Source organism: Ailuropoda melanoleuca, chromosome 2, assembly GCF_002007445.2.
Source record: "Ailuropoda melanoleuca isolate Jingjing chromosome 2, ASM200744v2, whole genome shotgun sequence".
NCBI lineage: Eukaryota > Metazoa > Chordata > Mammalia > Carnivora > Ursidae > Ailuropoda > Ailuropoda melanoleuca.
In genome coordinates, this window is record NC_048219.1 from 144,367,212 (window position 1) to 144,385,659 (window position 18,448).

At 42.3% G+C, this 18,448-nt stretch overlaps 1 long non-coding RNA gene across 1 annotated transcript; it reads left to right on the forward strand.

Annotated features, from left to right (window-relative positions):
• The first annotated feature begins 9,004 nt into the window (after positions 1-9,004).
• Positions 9,005-18,207, forward strand: LOC117801102. Its single transcript, XR_004623505.1, has 3 exons — positions 9,005-9,319; positions 15,596-15,836; positions 16,331-18,207. It is a non-coding gene; the product is annotated as an uncharacterized LOC117801102 (long non-coding RNA).
• The last annotated feature ends 241 nt before the right edge of the window (positions 18,208-18,448 follow it).

Consider the following 18,448-nt stretch of genomic DNA (forward strand, 5'->3'; position numbering starts at 1 on the left):
GTTCTACGCACTGTGCTATGTGCTTAAAATGCTTTGGCTCATTACCCCTCATGCCAGCCTCTGAGGTAGGTACTGTTCTCCCCAGTGTACAGATGAGGTGACTTGCTCAAGGTCGCAGAGCTGGGAGTCAAGCGACACCTGAAATGGGTAGCAGGGTGGAAATTTCATATTGCACAGTTTAAAGGAAAAGTAGCTTCTTTATTTAAAAAAATGGATCTTGTATTGCTCTTGAGACACTACTCAGCTGCTACTGGAAAAAAAATTTTTGTCAATTAAGGGGAATTTGAAAGAGAGTGAGTTAGACTGGAAAAGACTGCTTGAAATGAGAAGAGACAAAGCCACCTCAGCACATCAGACTTACACATAAAAAAGAACGTTATCATTGCTGCGTATTTGAACCCTAGTGTATGAATGCTGACTTGGGTACCTGGGCAATCCTGGGTAGACACTGTGGGCAGAACTTCCTGGGAGAAGGAGTCCCTCCTGTCCTCCATGCACCCCTACTCAAGCTCCCACCCAAGTGGGAGCCCCCAAAGCACCCTGTGCTTCTCACTTGCAGAGGCCAGCCCCCTTCTAATCACTTCTTCTGCAGCTGTCTTCCCAGCTGAGTTGGAGGCTCCTGGAGCGCTGGGACAGTGTGTCTCCTTCACCGTCCAACACCCTGCCTGTGGGACCTGAGACAAAGCAGCAAATGGAGGGGAGGCCGGAGGCCATGGGCCTTGGTTAACCGCCCCCACTTCTCTTCCAACACTGAGCATCAGCCTTACACTCACGCTCCATCCTCTTCTCCCCTACCATAGCTAGTCCTTTGCCTCCTCCTTGGGGCCATTTGGACAGGGAGTTCTGGGGTCTTGGGTAGCTGGTGCATGGCTTAGAGAGGGGGGATGTCCAGAACTAGCTCTGTTCATTGTGAGGCCCAGGGCAGGGGTAGTGATTGCCAGGGCCTAAGGGGGATGTTGCCAACACTTAAGAAACACTGTTGAATGAATGATTAACAATGAATATGCTGAAACAAAGCCACAGAGAGACAGCATTAAGCTGACCTCGTGGGGTCCCTGAACAGCAAGAGGCCCTACAGCGGTTTTCCCAGGAGGGGAGGGCAGTCTGAGGGGGGGCGATGGTAGACCCTGAATGAAACACTCACTGTGGCTTGAGGAACTCTTGCTGTTATTTTTCATTACTTTCCTATAACCTTTAAGGGCATTCATTTCCAAGAAATTTCAGTCTACCTGGATGTCTAATCAAGAGATAATCACAGGCCTTCTCAGAAAAGACTCAAACCAATGGAAGTTGGACAACCCGAGAAATAACCGGGACCCTCAGGTTCTCTCCCTCTTTGTCACCAGTAGTTTCTAGATTCCCATGGCACTTCTAACTCACTACCAACAGCGTATATAAAGTACAGATGACAAGTGAAATTGCAAGATGACAAGGTCAATTCCTGCCTGGGTCATGTTTACCCATTGGGGTCTATGGGATAGAGCCAATTAAACAAATACAAAACCCAAACCAAATTTTGCCGGATGAAAACAAAACAAGATCATCTCTCTTACAGCTAGACCAATACTATGCAGTTTTTTGGGTAACATTCTGGGACTGTGTGAAAACGGGCAGTGCGGAGAGAATCTTCATGAAGCACTAGAAGAAGGGTGTGGAGATGAGCCATGGCTCCATTTGTTTCCCTCGAGTCTTTTATCTTAAGAACACAAGAATGCTTCTGAGAGATTCAGAATGTACCTCACCTACAGGAGAAAAGCAAAAAGGGAATGTATATTCAGTAGGCGGGAACTCCATTAAAAAGGAATTGACAATGACTTTAGAAGTCAGGAAGCCAATTTTAAAATCAATATGTTGCTTGAGAAGGATAACATGATGTAGTGTCAAAGTAGGAAGCATCATCAAAGCTACATTTACTTTGCGTGGGTCCTTAAGTCCCCCTGGTCAATGGCAAAACATTGACGAAAAGGGGAGTCAGAAAGCAGAGTTACAACCCGACCTAAACCTTTACACCGACCAAGCCTTACGATACCACACAGAGCCAAAAATCAGGTTTGAACTGCTTTTATACTTATATGTGCTTGTTTTTAACCTCACTGTAAAAGAACATCTCCATCTAGACCCCACCCCCATCCCTAGAATAAACAGCGTAACTACAGACAGGAACCACCACAGAACTGGGTCCCCTGCGTCCCACTCAGATTCTTGGTGGCATTGCAAAACACAATCTGAATGCTATTAAAGGGGAAGTGGAAAACAAAGGAAGATTTAAAATAAATTACATGAAACGAATTTTCATCATCTCTGCTTTAGTTTGTGAGAAATTCAATGTCAGCCACATACGTACATCACTGAAGGATAATTTCAGCTTATTCAGCTGAAGGGGCAGAAATATATTGAGTTTGTGGAAGAATTAACTGTAATTTGCGGTATCCTTATCATGTTTGAGGACGTGCTCAGTAACGGAACAGCCGATGGCTGCCATGGAATCACGAGGAGAGAACCAAGTTTCTTGTTTTCCTTGTTTAGTAGAAAGCCTTTTCCCATTCGTTTTAAATTACTAAGAAAAGCAAACATTTTGGTAAATGCTTCAGAGAGATTTATAGGTGACCCTAAATGCAATCTACTTGGTGACTGACTCAATTTTAATTCCTTTGGTTCTCAGTTGCAGAAAGGCCAACGTTGTTACCACTTGCCTGGTCAAAGGTTACGCTTCCTGCCCTCCATCAACCCGGCTGGGACATCTGAGTGTTTTTAGATACTAGTCAGGTCACCTTCCAAGGGGAATCACTCACGCTAACCATCTGATTAAGGGGCCTCTGTAATGAATCCTGCTACCAGGTATGCAATTAGCTGGGCTCTAGCTTTCCTGGTTTAATGAAATACATGTTAGGTGCCCATCTGTGTAAGACCTCAGAAAGCTAAGGCATCCGGGAGCCAGGACGTTCAATCACCATCCTTCCCGTTTTAAATTTAAATTTTAATTACATTTTAATGACACTGCGTGTGTGTGTGTGTGTGTGTATGATACAAAGTTTTTGTGCCCACGTCTCAGGGAGTTGGGAAACCGAGAGTGCCGTTCTGGGTCATTGCTTCTCCGAGGAGGTTTCCACACACACAGCTTTAATCACGCCCTTGCAGTTCACCATGAATGCCCTCGGCCGTGCTGTGGTCATGCTTTCCCTGAGGTCTCCAGTAACGGAGGAAGCCCGACTGAGTGCTCACGAGAGCCAAGCACTGTCTTAAGGTCTTTATTTGCTGAAGACTGGTAAGTATTCTTTTTCATACACGAGGAAACAGAGGTGCCAAGAAGGGACTTGTCAAAGCTAGGGAGTGGCAGAGCCAAAATTTGGATCCCGGCAGCCTAGAACCTGTGCACGTAGCCACATTCCAGATGCACAAAATTGGGTCAGAGCCAAATGGTGAAGTCCTGAAAAGTCATTCTGGGAGTTCCAAAATCCTCTTTCTTCCTCTTTGCTAGAAGCACCCCTCTCCTGGCCCTCCGACATTAACGTGCAGGACTCTAGCCACCACTCCAACTCAGAGCAGAATCTGCCAGCTTGAACTCAGGACCATCTCCTGAACTCACGATGTGCACCGATGTGGTGCACCGCACCTCTCATAGGTGTTTCCTTGTCAGGCTGGTCAATCCAGCTCCTATCTCCGGCTTCGGTAATTAGTTCAGGAGTGGGCCCACCACCCAAACTAGTCTCCAAAAAAGTCTGGTTTCTTGGAAGCCAAGAGAAAGGAGGCTGATTTTTCATGATGGACTTGAACCTGGGGGGGACGGTGGGGCGGGGGGAGCCGGAGCAACAGTGCTGTGATGGACCTCATGGAGCCTGAGAAGGGAATCACCCGTGGAAGGAGAGCAGAGTCTGCCCAAGAGCCAGAGCGGGTTGGGTCCTGGAGGTGCCTTCAAGCTCCAGCCCAGCTGGGTCTGACACAGGTTATACCAGGGACTTCTCAGCTGGGACCCATTTAATTCCCTTCTGTTCAAGCAGTTTGCATTGGGCTTGCTGACACTTGCCTCTTTCTGCTTCTGGACAATTTTTAAATTCTAATTAGAAAATAAAATCATTTTGTTTTCATCTGATGAAAATAAAAACGTTGTCTAGTGGCAGAGAGAAGCCACTGTGAGCCTTCAAAGAAGCAAAGAGTGGGGTGGGTGCTATGGCAGAACAGGTTGAGAGGCCAGGGAATTGATGTTGAAAAGTTTAAACAATGGCATTTATTTTCTCATTTAATGTCCCCGGTGATCTTGCAAAGAAGGTAGCATTATCTTTAGTTCACAGATGAGGAGGCTGAGGCATGGGGAGGGTAAATAACGTCACCCATTTCACACTGTTTTTAAGTGGCTGATCTGGCCTTCAAACCCGGGCCCCTCTGGCTCTGAAGGCCACAGCTGACTTCCTGCCACTCCGAGTTGTACCACGGAGTGCTGTGTAAAGTGAGGGCATGGGACCTGAAATTGTCCAAGGTGCCCCCTGCTTGATGTGCCCTAGACATCTTCAAAGCACTCAACACAGTCTCATTTGCTGAGTCCAGTGGATAAGGCGGTGGATGTTATCTCCCGATCTCAGAGGTGGGCTGCTGTCATTAGGGTGGATAGGATTTGGGCAAATGCTTTGGTTGTGGAGAATGAGGAAAGATGGGTATAAAAATGTGATGTATTCAAAACATTCATTTGCTGTGGCCAGAGAGGACCAGAGGAGACTCTGGGGGCGCAATATGTTGGTTTTGTTTTGTTTTGTTTTGTTTTGGTCTGGAATGAGTCTGACATGCCACTATTGCCACGGTGATGAGTGAGTAGAGCACTTTGGTAAAGTGGGGAAGGAAAAGAAAAATGATAGTGAGGCAAATATTTGTTGAACAACATTTTAAATGTACCATGAGTATAGTTATATACTAAGTGCTTTGAGAATATCAAATGAAAGGGAAAGTTATTGAGGAAGCCAAGATACACAAAACCATGGAGTAATTAAACAGCAGCACATGAACAAGAGAATACAGAAGTGCACGTATGCATATGTTCACAGTATGTCATGGATGACAGGCATGATCATGAGTTCAATGGGGCTGGCCTAAAGCAGCTTTGTGGATCTCTCTCTCTCTCTCTCTCTCTCTCTCTCTCTTTTTTTTAAGATTCATCTATTCACTTGAGAGGAAGAAAAAGGGAGAGAGAGAAGGGGCAGAGAGAGAGGAAGAGAAAGAATCCTAAACAGACTCCACACTAAGTGCAAAGTCCGACCTGGGGCTCAATCCCACGACCCTGAGATCACCACCCCAAGATCACCACCAAAGCCAAAACCAAGAGTTGGACGCTCAACTGACTGAGCCAACCAATTGCCCCAGATTTTTGGATCTCTTAAGTTTTGAGCTAAGCTTCTAAGAATTAACCTGATCAGTAGGAATGGGTGGGGAGGATATATTTTGGTGAAAGCAACATGGTGGTCAAATGGAAGTGTCACTTTGTTCTGCTGAGCAAGAGGAAGGCATGGCTAGGTTCCTGGAGTAAGAGTGATAGAAACTGGGTTTGGATTTACATCGATTTACCCTGTACCTATATGAAGAAGTGGCCAGGAAAGGAGCCCTGTCAGGAAGCTATGAAACACGGAAAATTTGAATCCAAAGAAAGGGGGATGACTTTCCTGGCTCCGTTGCCCAAGGACAGTGTGTTATACTGGGATGTGAATCAGACCCGGTCTTATTCATCTTCCCTTAGGGTCTGGCATTCTGGGAGGACTGATAGTATTTATCGAATGAATAAGTGAAGGCAGGAGGGAAGAAGCAAAGGAAGGAAGGAAGCTTGACCAATCTGCTACAGAAGCAGGGGCAAGATAATAGGTATTGATCAACGGCCAGAAGCTATGGAGAGTTGAAGAGGATTGAATGGAGGAGAGCCATTTTTCTTTACAAAAGTGAAGAAGTCATTAACTACATGGGAATTGTGGTTTCTTTTTGTGGTGGCACAGGTGGGAGTCCAACTGGAGAGGATGGATCTTTTTGACTGAATTGGTTACTCCTAGTCTTCAGCTTCCCCACCAATCAATACTCATGTTCCTAATGCTCCCCAGCTGCCCCCTCACAGAACGAAGACACATCACGAGCTGAATTCCAGGGGCCTCGTTCCCCGTAGACGAATTTGCTTTGGTGTAAGAGTTCATTGGTGTGGAATACCTAAGTAGTTTCTCCCTGCTTCCCAGCCCCAGCAGTTTTTGCTGTCACCTACTTAGAGTCTTTTGCAGACTTGCCTTCTCTCTTCAAAGGACATTTTGCTTTTCTTCAAACATTTTCTAATACACCTGAACAAATCAATTAAAGCAAAAAGCCATCTCGTGGTTTTCCGACAGCTTTTGTGACTTTATAGAGGTTGAATCTCTTCATATACACATCCTAAATCAAAGACTCTCCCCTCATCTTTCCTCGTTCCTCCCAAGGCAGGAAATTGTTCTGGTAAGTGGAGCCCCTCCCCCACAAATGCCCAGTGTGGCCTCAGCACCAGAGTCCTCTGATCCTTCCCTAAGCTGATGGCTCTGTGTGCAGGGCTCCGCACTGCTCCAGTGATCCCAGGAAATGGAATTCCTTTCCCAAGCTGGAGCCTCCGAATTTACCTCTTTCTTCTTGCATTACTTCATAGATAGATAATCTGAGTTAATTCCTTCAGGGTTCATACACATTTAGCCTTCACCTCTTAATTCTGCTGCTGTTCTCCAGTTCAATACCCAAGGCAAATTTCCTAAGCTCATCCAGTGCGGATCCCTATTTTCTTGCATTAAGATAGAGTTGCATTAATCTACAGCTTCTTTAGGGGAGGTTTTTATGAACATATATTTTCTTCTGTATTCAACAGTTGACTGTCATTCTTTTATAACGCCAAGTCCTTTCTAATTGAGCTTTTCAAGATCAAGCTTTGCTCTCTATTTCTTCTAGCTCCCTTTTCAGAAAGAACTGTTCACAGTGTTTAGGAGTAAGGATGCTTAGGCCAGGGAGTAAAAATACCAGTTTTCCATTTTCCTTGTCTTTTGGGAAATCAAACGATTTGGCATAGGAACATTCTGAGGGCTGCCAAGAAACAGCCACTTCTATAAATCTGTTCATTAGACCCTTAATTTCTGTGATGTTTGTCTTCCTGACTTAATGGTACACTTTGAAAGTGGGGACTGGTTCTTCTTTTCTTTTCCTTCTTCTCCACACTCTGAGCTAACTTCAGAATTGGGTTCTTCCCATTGTGAGGGGGCACTCCACATGTGTAGGGGGCACCCAAGCTGAGATGCTTATTCTGTGGCTGCTTTAGATGTCCAAGTCCTGCTTTCTGATCCTGCCTAGAATGGGAAGGTTTGTATAATTCTGAGGCATGAAAGCAGAGCTTGTCAGCGTATTTTGATATTTTGTAATAATCTTGCAAGTTGTCTCTTTTAGTCATGCTTGAAACTTCAGTAACTGCAGTAGCTAATCATCTCGTGCTCCTCTGGGAGCTGATGTAACAGTATTGATGATCACAGCTGAACAATACAGAGTAGCACATTCCAGTACATGAACAAATAGGGCTTTAACGCCCTGTTATTATTACTGGCAGCAGGACTATACAGTAGAGCACAAGCAGTCACAAACCATTAAAAGCACATTGTTTCATGCCTCTGTGACAGTCCAGGTGAAATGACATGCCAGTTCGGGTAAATGCTCAAGAATAACACAGAGGAACTCTTTACCCCTTGAGAACCCTGGCTGTTAACACCATAAAAAAATTGCCACTGAGACCGTTAGAATGGAGTAGTGACAACTGGTGTCGAGGCATCCCATCCCGGTTCTTCCCTTGCTGTGGATGAGAGTGTGGTTTTCACAGATCATTCTCTGGAAAAAAAACTGGTTTAAAAAATGAATATGCTATTTCTTTATTACGCCCAATTACTATCTTCATGTCAACTCATTCAATCAGTGAGTGTTTACTGAGTTCCTACTATGTGCTGGCTACCATTCCAGGCTCTTGGGACGATAGGTCAGTGAACCAAATACCCCTTCCGTCGTGGGACTTAGATTCCCATGGGAGACTGACAAATGGTAAATATAGCAAACCAGTGAACTGCATGGTATGCTAGAAGGTGAGAAGTGTCCTGGGAAACGAAAAGGTCAAGCAGGTTCAAGGGGGTCAGAGTGTGAGAAGAGCCGTTGGAGAGGACGATCAGTGTTCACAATTTTAAAGAAGGTGGACAGAGGAGGCGTCATGGGATAGGGGATATTTAAGCAAGCCATTGGAGGGAACAGAGATAGCCATGCAGACGAGAGAAATCGACATCTGACTGGATCTCTGCCTGACATCCCCCTCACCCTTAAAGCCTTTCAAAATCTTCCCTCAGCACCTGCAGGAAGGTCTAACCCCTTTAACAGGATCTCATGGAAGATAATGTCTTCTTCTTTCAAAACTTACCTTGTTTTTCTCTTTCCCTAGCCTTTACGTTACTCCAGTGACACTGGTTGGCCTTCTATGCCTTCGAGAGCCCACTCTCTGCCACCTGAGACCTCCCTCCTTGGAGATTCATCGTGGTTGACTTCTTGGTGTTTTCTCATCCTCCAGGTCTCAGCTGGAATGCTGTCTTCTCAGAGAGGTCTTTCTGTACTCAGGAGGTCTAAAGTGGCCAGCCCCCATCTCACCCTATTGATTTTTATCATAATCTGACATTATGTTGTTTTTATATTGTTTTCTTATGTTAACGGTCTTTCTCCTTTACAGTGTAAGAACCATGCAAGGACCATACACATGGGAAGTGACGTTATCCATCTTATTCCTTATTTTATCTCTAAAATTTAGTACATTAGAAAGCACCCCCATGTTTGTTCAGTGAACAAATGTATACATGCTTGGGTTATGAAGGCTGAAGGCCTATTGGTCTGTAGCAATTTAAGTCTTACAGAATACTCACCAACCTGCCTATCCCCACCATCTCTCTCTCTCTCTCTCTCTCACACACACACACACACACACACACGCAAGATATAAGAATGCATTTGTGATGGTGCCGGGGACATGGTCCTAGATGCAGGACAATCAGTCTGCACCAGTCTGCTCTCTCCTACCAAGAGACACACTGTTAGTCAGACCTGAGGTGGGTAATGGGTTTACAGAGAGATCAACCTCAGCACATACTGTGACTGATATGATAGCTGTTTAATAGAGCACTGGCTCCATAGTAGATTAAATTAGAAAGTGAAATGATCATTCATTGCTATTTCAGAGACCATCAACCCATCATCTATCTATCTATCCATTGGGAAGACTGAACTAGAATCTCGTAAAGGCTTGGCGCTATTCCCAACAAAACTGAGAGTAAGTGGACTTCAGCACAACTAGGTAGGCAGCCTCTTACAGAGCCTGGAGCCACAGAGCTACAGGTGGTACCATCTGCTTCATTTCCACTGTTTTCAGGACAGCTGTTCTTGGGAAGATGTTTTGCTCTTCGGAAATGGGGTGAAAGAAACAAAGAAAAGCAAAAGATGGGGGCTATTTCCTTGGGTTTACTTTCCTCGAGTTTCTTTAGAAAACAAATCGAATGTGACTGGTCCACAGAAGGCATTCTACCAGCAGAGAGTGTGTGGGGTTAGAGGATGTGAATACTTTAAAGACTTTCCATTAAGGTTGCTTAAGGATTGCATGGATGGGTGGGAGAATAAATGAAATAAAGATGGCAGATATGCTCTATTTGGGAGGCAGCGTATCATAATAGGAGACTCTGGGGCTCATGATTGCTTCATGACGTGCCTAACACTGGGAGAATTCAGGGGAATTAGCATAACGTCTGAAGAAGACCACTGCCTTTTTAAAAAACGTGAAAAAGCAACTTTCATCTGTAGGTTCAAGTAAGACTAGTATGTCTAATTTTTCACCTATCTACTAGCAAAGATAAAAAGTAACAGTAGGGGCACCTGGGTGGTTCGGTCCTTAAGCGTCTGCCTTCAGCTCAGGGCGTGATCCTGGCATTCTGGGATGGAGCCCCACATCAGGCTCCTCCGCTGGGAGCCTGCTTCTTCCTCTCCCACTCCCCCTGCTTGTGTTCCCTCTCTCGCTGGCTGTCTCTGTCGAATGAATAAAAAAAAAATAAAAAAAAACCTTAAAAAAAAAAAAAGGTAACAGTAGTCACAGTAAGGGTGTTGTGAGATAAAGCTTCTCAGTCACCGCTGGTGTGAACTGAGAAAACCTTCCCGGAAAGAGATTTGGGAAAACGTAACAAGGGTCTTAAAATTCCCCTAACTTTTATAAAATTATTTACCTTTTCATTGATTTTCTTGCTGAGGATTGTGTATAAAGAGGTTTACGGCAGTGTTTTCTGTAATAGTGAAAAATTGGTAGCATTCAAGTGTATATTAGAATGGTTACCTCAATGTATGGAGCGTGGCTAGGATAGTATAGTATGCTACCATTAAAACTTATGAGCATGATGTAATGTGAAATAAAAACCCAGGATATGAAATTATATATGGACTATGAATTCAACCATGAGAAAGAAAATATACTGGAAAACCACTGGAAAGAAATTTGTGAAAATATTGAGTGATTGCCTCTGGATGGTGGAATTATAGATTTTTTTCCCTCTAAATAATGTTTTCCCCCTACCTTTCCATATCTTCCCCACAAGTATGGGCTCTTTTGATCCTCATAAAAATGGTCTTCATAAAAACTTTGGAGGAGGAACTAAATTCTAATTTAGGCTCTACCATGTCTTGTCAGTGTGTTATTTTGGTATGATGTTTGGTAAGTTATTCACTGTCTCTAAGCCTCAATTTATCATCAGTAAAATGGGGAAGATAACTTCCAGCTTGCAGGGCTGCTGTGATGCCTAACCAAGCTGCTCTATTTAAGGAGGTCGGCAGAATTGCTGGCATGTGCTAGAAAGTAAATGGTACTTACAATAATCGTTGCTCCTGGGTTCAAGGTGATTGCAAGCTGGTTGAAGTTTTGTTTTGTTTTGTTTTGTTTTGCCTGACCAATTAATCTTTTGTTTTTTATTGCACACTTTACATTTTACAGAAAAAAGATAAAGAATTGTTTAATGTTAAACTCTAGTTAATTACATATATGTCTTCTTTGATATTTTTCAATGTAGAGACCTAAATTTCACATAAATATCATCAGTAAACAGGGTAATTTATGTTCTATTTAACATGTTTGGGTCTCACTGAAACATTTTTTGCATGTAATTTTACATTATCAGTATTATTTAATGGCTAGAATCTATGATAGCAAAAATACACCAAAGTTTGTTTCTCCACTTCCTAATTGTGGGATTTTTTTTTAAACTTATATGAATGGAATTGCTAGAAATATCTTTGTACAAGTAGATTTTTTTTTAAATATTTTCTTGGGCACATGCCACTCAAAGTGAGTTACTGTGTTAAAAGATCGATTGTAGAGGTATTGTATCCTTCTAGACAACTTTTTAAAAAGACTAATATGCAATGCTACTGGTATGAGGGTACATACAATTAAAAATTTATTTGCTAATATAATAGCATGAACTAGGTTGCAGTTATTCAGTTTGCATTTTTAATATTACAAAATCTGAATAATATTCTAAGTGTTGACTTTTATTTATATCTTATCTGTTTTCTGTCCTTTTGTAAATTTTTTTTTAGTAAAAAGTAGAAAGCATTATGGATTTGCATCCACTTTAAAAAATATTAAACATTTTATTCATGTGTAATCAAATAAGTTTATTACATCTTATCTTTTGTTTTCTTTCTATTTTGGACACGTTTCATTTTCCCTTTAGTTGCTCTCATATACCTTGTTTCTCAAGTGTTATAAAGCTCCTTTGTCCTACTATTGGGATGAGAATTGTACTCTTTTTATTTTTACTTCTTTTATTATTTTGTCGTATGTAAACTGAATTTAACTTCTTTTTCCATGTGGCTATCCAGCTGATCTTTCCACCAGCAGTTATTAAATATTAATTTCTTTCCAATCTATTTATTAGTCTTAAAGTTTCTATTCAGCATCGTAGGCTATTAAGAAACATTGCTTAATAAGGCGAGAATATTTCCATAAGAGGTTTTTTAATACTGGGAAGATAACTTTATCACCAGAAATGCCTATTTTATATATGAAATAGGAAATTATTTCCCAAGGCTCTAAAGTGATCATTTGAATGGAGGAAGACAAGTTTAGATATAGCAGAAAAAGCTACAGTTCCAACCAGAGTATTCTTAAAGATAGCAAGCATTGTATGTAATCTGTTGTATAGAGTTTGCATGTAATCTATTTTTATGTAGCTTTAAAAATGCATGATTTAGATTACAGATTATTTTCAGATAATTACATGGTAATTGTAGTGACAGAGTTTGCACTATTGATATAAAGGAACTTTGATAGCTCCTAATTTCTTATCAGAAAAGTGAATGCTCCTGCATATGGCGTCACACCCTTGAGTTCCAACATCCCTCTGTCTCCTCTGACGTCCCCACTCCAGCCCCCACGTTCATCATTCCTGGCCCCGGGGCCTCTCCCTTTTGTACCTTGCCCAAGAAGTCCTTCCAGACAGGGTCTCTGTGTTACTTAAGATACTGGTTTGGATACTTTTACAGAGATCCTTTAATGGTGACAGAAACAAAGGGGAAGCTTTATTTCTATTTCATGTAAAAGTCTGAGCTGGTGGACAGGCTCAAAGTAGGCTGTGCTGTTCCATTTGGGTCATCTAGGGCCCAGGCACTTTCTATTTTGTTGCTCTGCCATCCTCTGAGGTTTGTCCCTGTCCACATGGTCCGAGTAGGCTCCTAACACCTGCATCTCAGCCCACGGGAAGGGCGAAAGTAGGCAATAGAAAACAAGGAACTTCTTTTTAGCATGTAATCCAGAAATTGCAAACATCACATCTGCAACCTTCAGAAATTAGTAACATGGTCCTAATTAGCAGGAAGGGAAGCAGGAAACATAATCTCTAGTGACCTTGTGCTCAATTGAAACCTGAAGTGGAGACAGGGAACAGGGAGTGTAGCCTATTATGAAAAGATGGAGAGAATGGATGATGGGGTGTTCTCTTTCTCTGTGATGTCTTTCCTGAGCAACTTGGGCAGAATTAGTTTTTCTGTCCTCTGGGTCCCCTATTTACGATAGATAATTTTGTGCATCGCTTTCTCCCTTGAGTCTCTGCTCCCTTGAGGTCAAATGTAATGTTTCCTTGTGGAGATTTACTTTCTTATTTGATACTTACATACATACTACTTTTATTTTTCAGTGTCAGACATCATCTATCACATTGACTTCTCACTTGGAAGATGAAGCTGTAACTCTTTCACCTTCCTCCAATAACACGCACTCCCTTCCTATGTCCTCATCCACTCAGTATTGTTATATGGTAAATTTATTTATGTCCACATTTGTGTGATGTTTGAATAATTACGATGATGCCAATGCTAGTCATGCATTGAGCCATGCAGTGTAACTAGGAACTTTTCCATCCCGCCCAGTGTCTTGTTTTCCCTAGAGTTCCGTGTTTAAGAAGATTATTGGCATTTAGGGGCCCCTGGGTGGCACAGCGGTTGAGCGTCTGCCTTCAGCTCAGGGCGTGATCCCGGCGTTATGGGATCGAGTCCCACATCAGGCTCTTCCGCTATGAGCCTGCTTCTTCCTCTCCCACTCCCCCTGCTTGTGTTCCCTCTCTCGCTGGCTGTCTCTATCTCTGTCGAATAAATAAATAAAATCTTTAAAAAAATTATTGGCATTTAATATCCATGTCCTTATCACTGAATTCAATCCAAACTTTGCTGAAATTGCACAAATCTCCTTTCAGTATGTGCAACACCTTAAGCATAAATTGGATCTTCTTGAAGAAAACAAGCCTTCTGACATCTCCAATTGGGACCGTTTGTCTTCTAAGCTTCTTTGTTACAGTTCAAGTCTACTGTATGGATATACTCCTTAATGTTTTTGGTGATTCATCCATAACACTAAAAAAATTTTTTGAGCTTTCACCCTTCTATATGAATATGTCCAGTATTTTTGTACTAAAGCACTAATATCTTTTACACGTTATAAGATGACACAAACATCTAGAAGTTAAGAAAAGAGATAAAAATAAGTATACCCTATTTTCCCTTTGCATTCCAGGGCATCATCCTGATTCGTCTGTGAGTATACATACTTGGTGGGCATGGTACTACGCCCCGGTGCTACACCTCAGGATGATTCCAAGGTGATTCACTCTCTTTCCCCTAATTTCAGCTCTGCCTCCTGTTTTTCTTTGCATTAAATCAGTTTTTTTCCCCACTCAAGTAGGCCAGATTAGTAAGAATTAGCTTCACTCATCTCTTCTTTTTTTTTTTTTTTTAAAGATTTTATTTATTTATTTGACAGAGAGAGAGACAGCCAGTGAGAGAGGGAACACAAGCCAGGGGGAGTGGGAGAGGAAGAAGCAGGCTCCCAGCGGAGGAGCCTGATGTGGGGCTCGATCCCAGAACGCCGAGATCACGCCCAGAGCCTAAGGCAGACGCTTAACGACTGCACCACCCAGGCGCCCCCCCCATCTCTTTCTTAATCCTTCCAAACACTCTCCAATCCAAAAATATTTCTTGGATTCATGCAGTAAGTTGCTCAGCATGACCTCTTTGTGTACATAGTCATTCACATTTACTGGTCTTTGGATCAACTATGAAAAATTATATTTTTTTCCATGAAGTCATCTGTTTTCTTTATGTAATATTCTATGATAGTCCTTTAGCCTCTCCAGATCTTGTTATTATGCCTCCTGTTTCACATCCCTAATTTTATAGTTTTGCTCCTTTTTCTTAATCAAGCTTGGGAGGGACTTACCTATTCTATTGGTCTTTTCAAGGAACTAGTTTTCAAATTTACCTAGTTTTGTTTTCTCTTCTACTAATTTCAGCTTTAATCCCCCTAAGGTGTAGTTTAGGTCACGTTACTCCTTTCTCGGTAAGCCCTCAATGGCTCCCCATGGCCCTCTGAATTAAGTACGCACTCTTCAGGCAGGTTCTCTTGGCTGTCGGGAGATGTGTATTGAATGGAGCTCTTTCTCCATTGTCAGAAAAGGAGAGCTATAGTTGTGTGGAGAAGAAAACCATGTCTGCCCACCAGCCCATAATCTGTTTAGCTGTGTTATACAACTCCTTTTATGTTTAACATCAGGGCCAGATCCCTGACCTTTGGCAAGGTTGTGAAATAGACCTTGCTTTCCTGAAAGTTGGGGATATAAATAATATTTATATATAAGGTCTGCAATACCATGGGATCAGTTTCATGAGCTGTAATTAAATAGGACTCTTGCTATAAATTCTTTAGTTCTTGATGGCATGCAACAGCTGGTGACCTTAGTTTTTTAATAGTGTTTTCAGGGGAGGAGGAAAGAAAAGGAGAGGGTCATTAATATGGTCTAGCCTCTGAGATTTTTGTGAATATTTTGATCTAGTACATACCTCCACTCACTAAGTGAAAGACATCTGTTTCTTCCGTCTGCAGCAATTGGTATTAGCATTGCAAGTAGCCTGACTGAATGGATCATCCCACTCATGGTCAATCCATTTGCTATGGAGGCAGTATTTACCACTTTCGGTGGACTCAGCCGATGGAGCTGATCTTTTCTTTTATTCCTCCCAGGGTAACAATCTCAAAAGCAGATGGAACCAATTGATCTGAGATCTCCTTTTACTCTCTATGAGAAAAAACCACCATCAGCTGCCATAAAAAATTGCCATAGTCAAGAGAGCATGGCAGGGGCCCTTGTGCATTTGTTTTCCTGAAGGTGTTGCATGAGAAGGCCGTGGCCATGATCACTTCCTCGATGCAGTCCTGCACCGATTGTGTTTTAAGGCTCATTATGAATTGCCAGACATGGCAGGTAAGCAGTGGGCTAAGACATTGGGGAGATTTATTGACATGAATGTGATAGAAAGCATGTATGAATTCATGTGTAATTTGTACCTGAAGGTTTTATGTGTGATAGATTGCTCTGTGGTGATTTTGGAAGATGGATATGTGGGGGAAAGATCCTAGCTAATAAAGAATATGGAGATAAAATATTATTTAAATATTCATTTCAAACTTTAAAAATTAAATATTTTTATTTGATTTGTTTCCGATCACAACATTTATAGAGACTCAGGATAAAAATTCAGGTACAAAAAGATGAAAAGAAAATTCATCCAAATTCCAGAGAAAATCATTCTTAATATTTTATTTATGTCTTCATGATCTTTTCCTAGCCACATGCCAACTTAACAAAAATGCACGTATATTAGAAAAACTCTTTAATGACACACCGTGACAGGTTAAAATTTGGTTGCAAACTTTTTGATATTCCTTTCATTGTTTTCTCGCCTTTTACCTAAGCAGGATTGTGACTTGCTTGTAACCAACAGAATGTGGCTGAAGTGACACTGCGTGGCTTCTGAGGCTAGGTGAGAAAAGATATTCAGCTTCCGCCTGTTCTTCCTAACACTGGTGCTGGAGCTCCAAGCAACCATGCAAGAAGTTCAACTTTCCAGGCCATACGAAGAGGCCATGTGTGGGCTTTGCAGCCAACAGCCCTCAGCTGCCCGCCATCTTGGATATCCAGTCCGGGTGAGCCTTAAGGTGACTGAGCTTTCATCCTACTGCAATTGCTTGGGAGACCTCAAGCAATAACTGCTTGAACCCACCTCAAATTCCTGACCTACAAGTTTTTGAGAAAAAATGGAGTAACTGGGGCACTTCGTTATGTATGCAGTAGTAACCAGAACACGAGCTTAAAACAAAGAAACAAATTTAGCGGCATACTGTGAACTCTTCAGGTTCATTCCTTTTCCTTCTGCCTTGTTTTAACGGTTTCATAGCATTTTTACTGTATGTAAATAAGATGCTGTTTTTTAAAATTAATCCCTCAATGTTGAATATTCATTTACCTTCTGGCTAAAGCTTTCAGCTACCTCTTTGGACATATCTATTATTTCTTAAGATAACTTAATAATATTCAAAATTAGAAGTGCCTAGTTATTCTTTTTAGTGCCTTTAACAAATACCTTCCAATTATCCTTTCCCAGTACAGTCTGCACACCTGCACGGACAAACACACACATATCCACACTCACAGGGAATAGAGGAGGGAGCATGGGTTTCAGAATCAGTGGTCTTGAGTGTCACCTCACAGTTCCACAACTTGCACCACCTTGAGCCAGTTGCTTAAACTTTCTGAGCCTCATTTTAACCATCCGTAAACTGGAGATAACAATACTAACCTCAAAGGAGTTTTTATGAAGATTAATTGAAATACAGCATTAAAGTGCCAAGCACAGACTGGCCTTTTACGATGCTAACTGTCGTTCTTGCAGTGACCTCCCAAGAGTGAAGGAACCATCTCTAGATGTCTTTTTCCTACTCTTCCCCACCTACTGGGTGATTCTGCTTCCTTTCTGGTACTGAGTCTGGCTCCTGTCCTTTGAGGCCTTACACACAGTTGATCAGTCTTGCGAGGGCTACTCGCTAAAGATGTTACTTCTCCCAGTTGGTGGATGTGTGTTAAAAAGCGATTCTTGCAAGCAGAGGTATGTTGAAGACCAGTGAGTTGAGTCCCTGATGCTAGGATGCCTGGTACCTGATGCTCAGAGGGAGCCGATGTTCCCAGGGAGGAAGGCCGTCCTGTCATCACACCCTTCAAACCACATGCCTCAGGCAGTCCCAGTCGTGAGACGCCCAGTTCCTTAGGCAGCCTGCGTGGGACAGCTGGCCTGCCTGCTAAATAAGAGAGAAGTGCGAAAACAAAAACATGCAGACCGTTCTTTCACATTAAGTTTGAATTACTTTGGGGACATACCACGTGAGCTCTGAGAAGTGTGTGAAAGGAAAAGTGGTCACAGATGTGGAGCAGGACCTGGGTGGTGGCTCTCCCCGTCTCTGGGGCCCGCTGGCTCCGGGCGGCCGAGAGGGGCCGCTGTTCACAAACGCTGTCTGGAGCCTCGCAGCTGGTGGGATTGTGGGCACGAGTGGTGTGAAGATCTTCCGAGCCGTCTCCATTTCTCTACCCATTGTTTTATTCTCTGTCAGTCCAGAAATCTGGATGAGTTGAGGACTAAAAAAGGAAAGCCTTTCTGCATCTTCAGCTTTATTGAAGCCTTTATATGGGAACCAGGCCTTGGTTTTGGAAAGATGTTTACTTTCCAAAAATTTAGACAGTCTTACTGTAAATATGTGATTATGCAGCAGCTGTAGATCCTTCTTCAGAGACGGGGGGGAGGTGTAGGCGAGATGTTCTTTTAAAAAAATAATGTAAAAAATGAAAAAATAAATTGTTTTCATTTTGGGTATTTCCTTTTAATCATTGTCTACATACCCATGTAGTGAGGTCACATGTTTCCTCGTAACGTACTCGGGCAAAAATATATAGCTTTTTGATTATTTAAGACCAATTTGATCTTCCTCGTAAATCCTCATTTATGTCTTGGGAGCAGGAAAAAAATGTTAAAAACTAGATTTTTG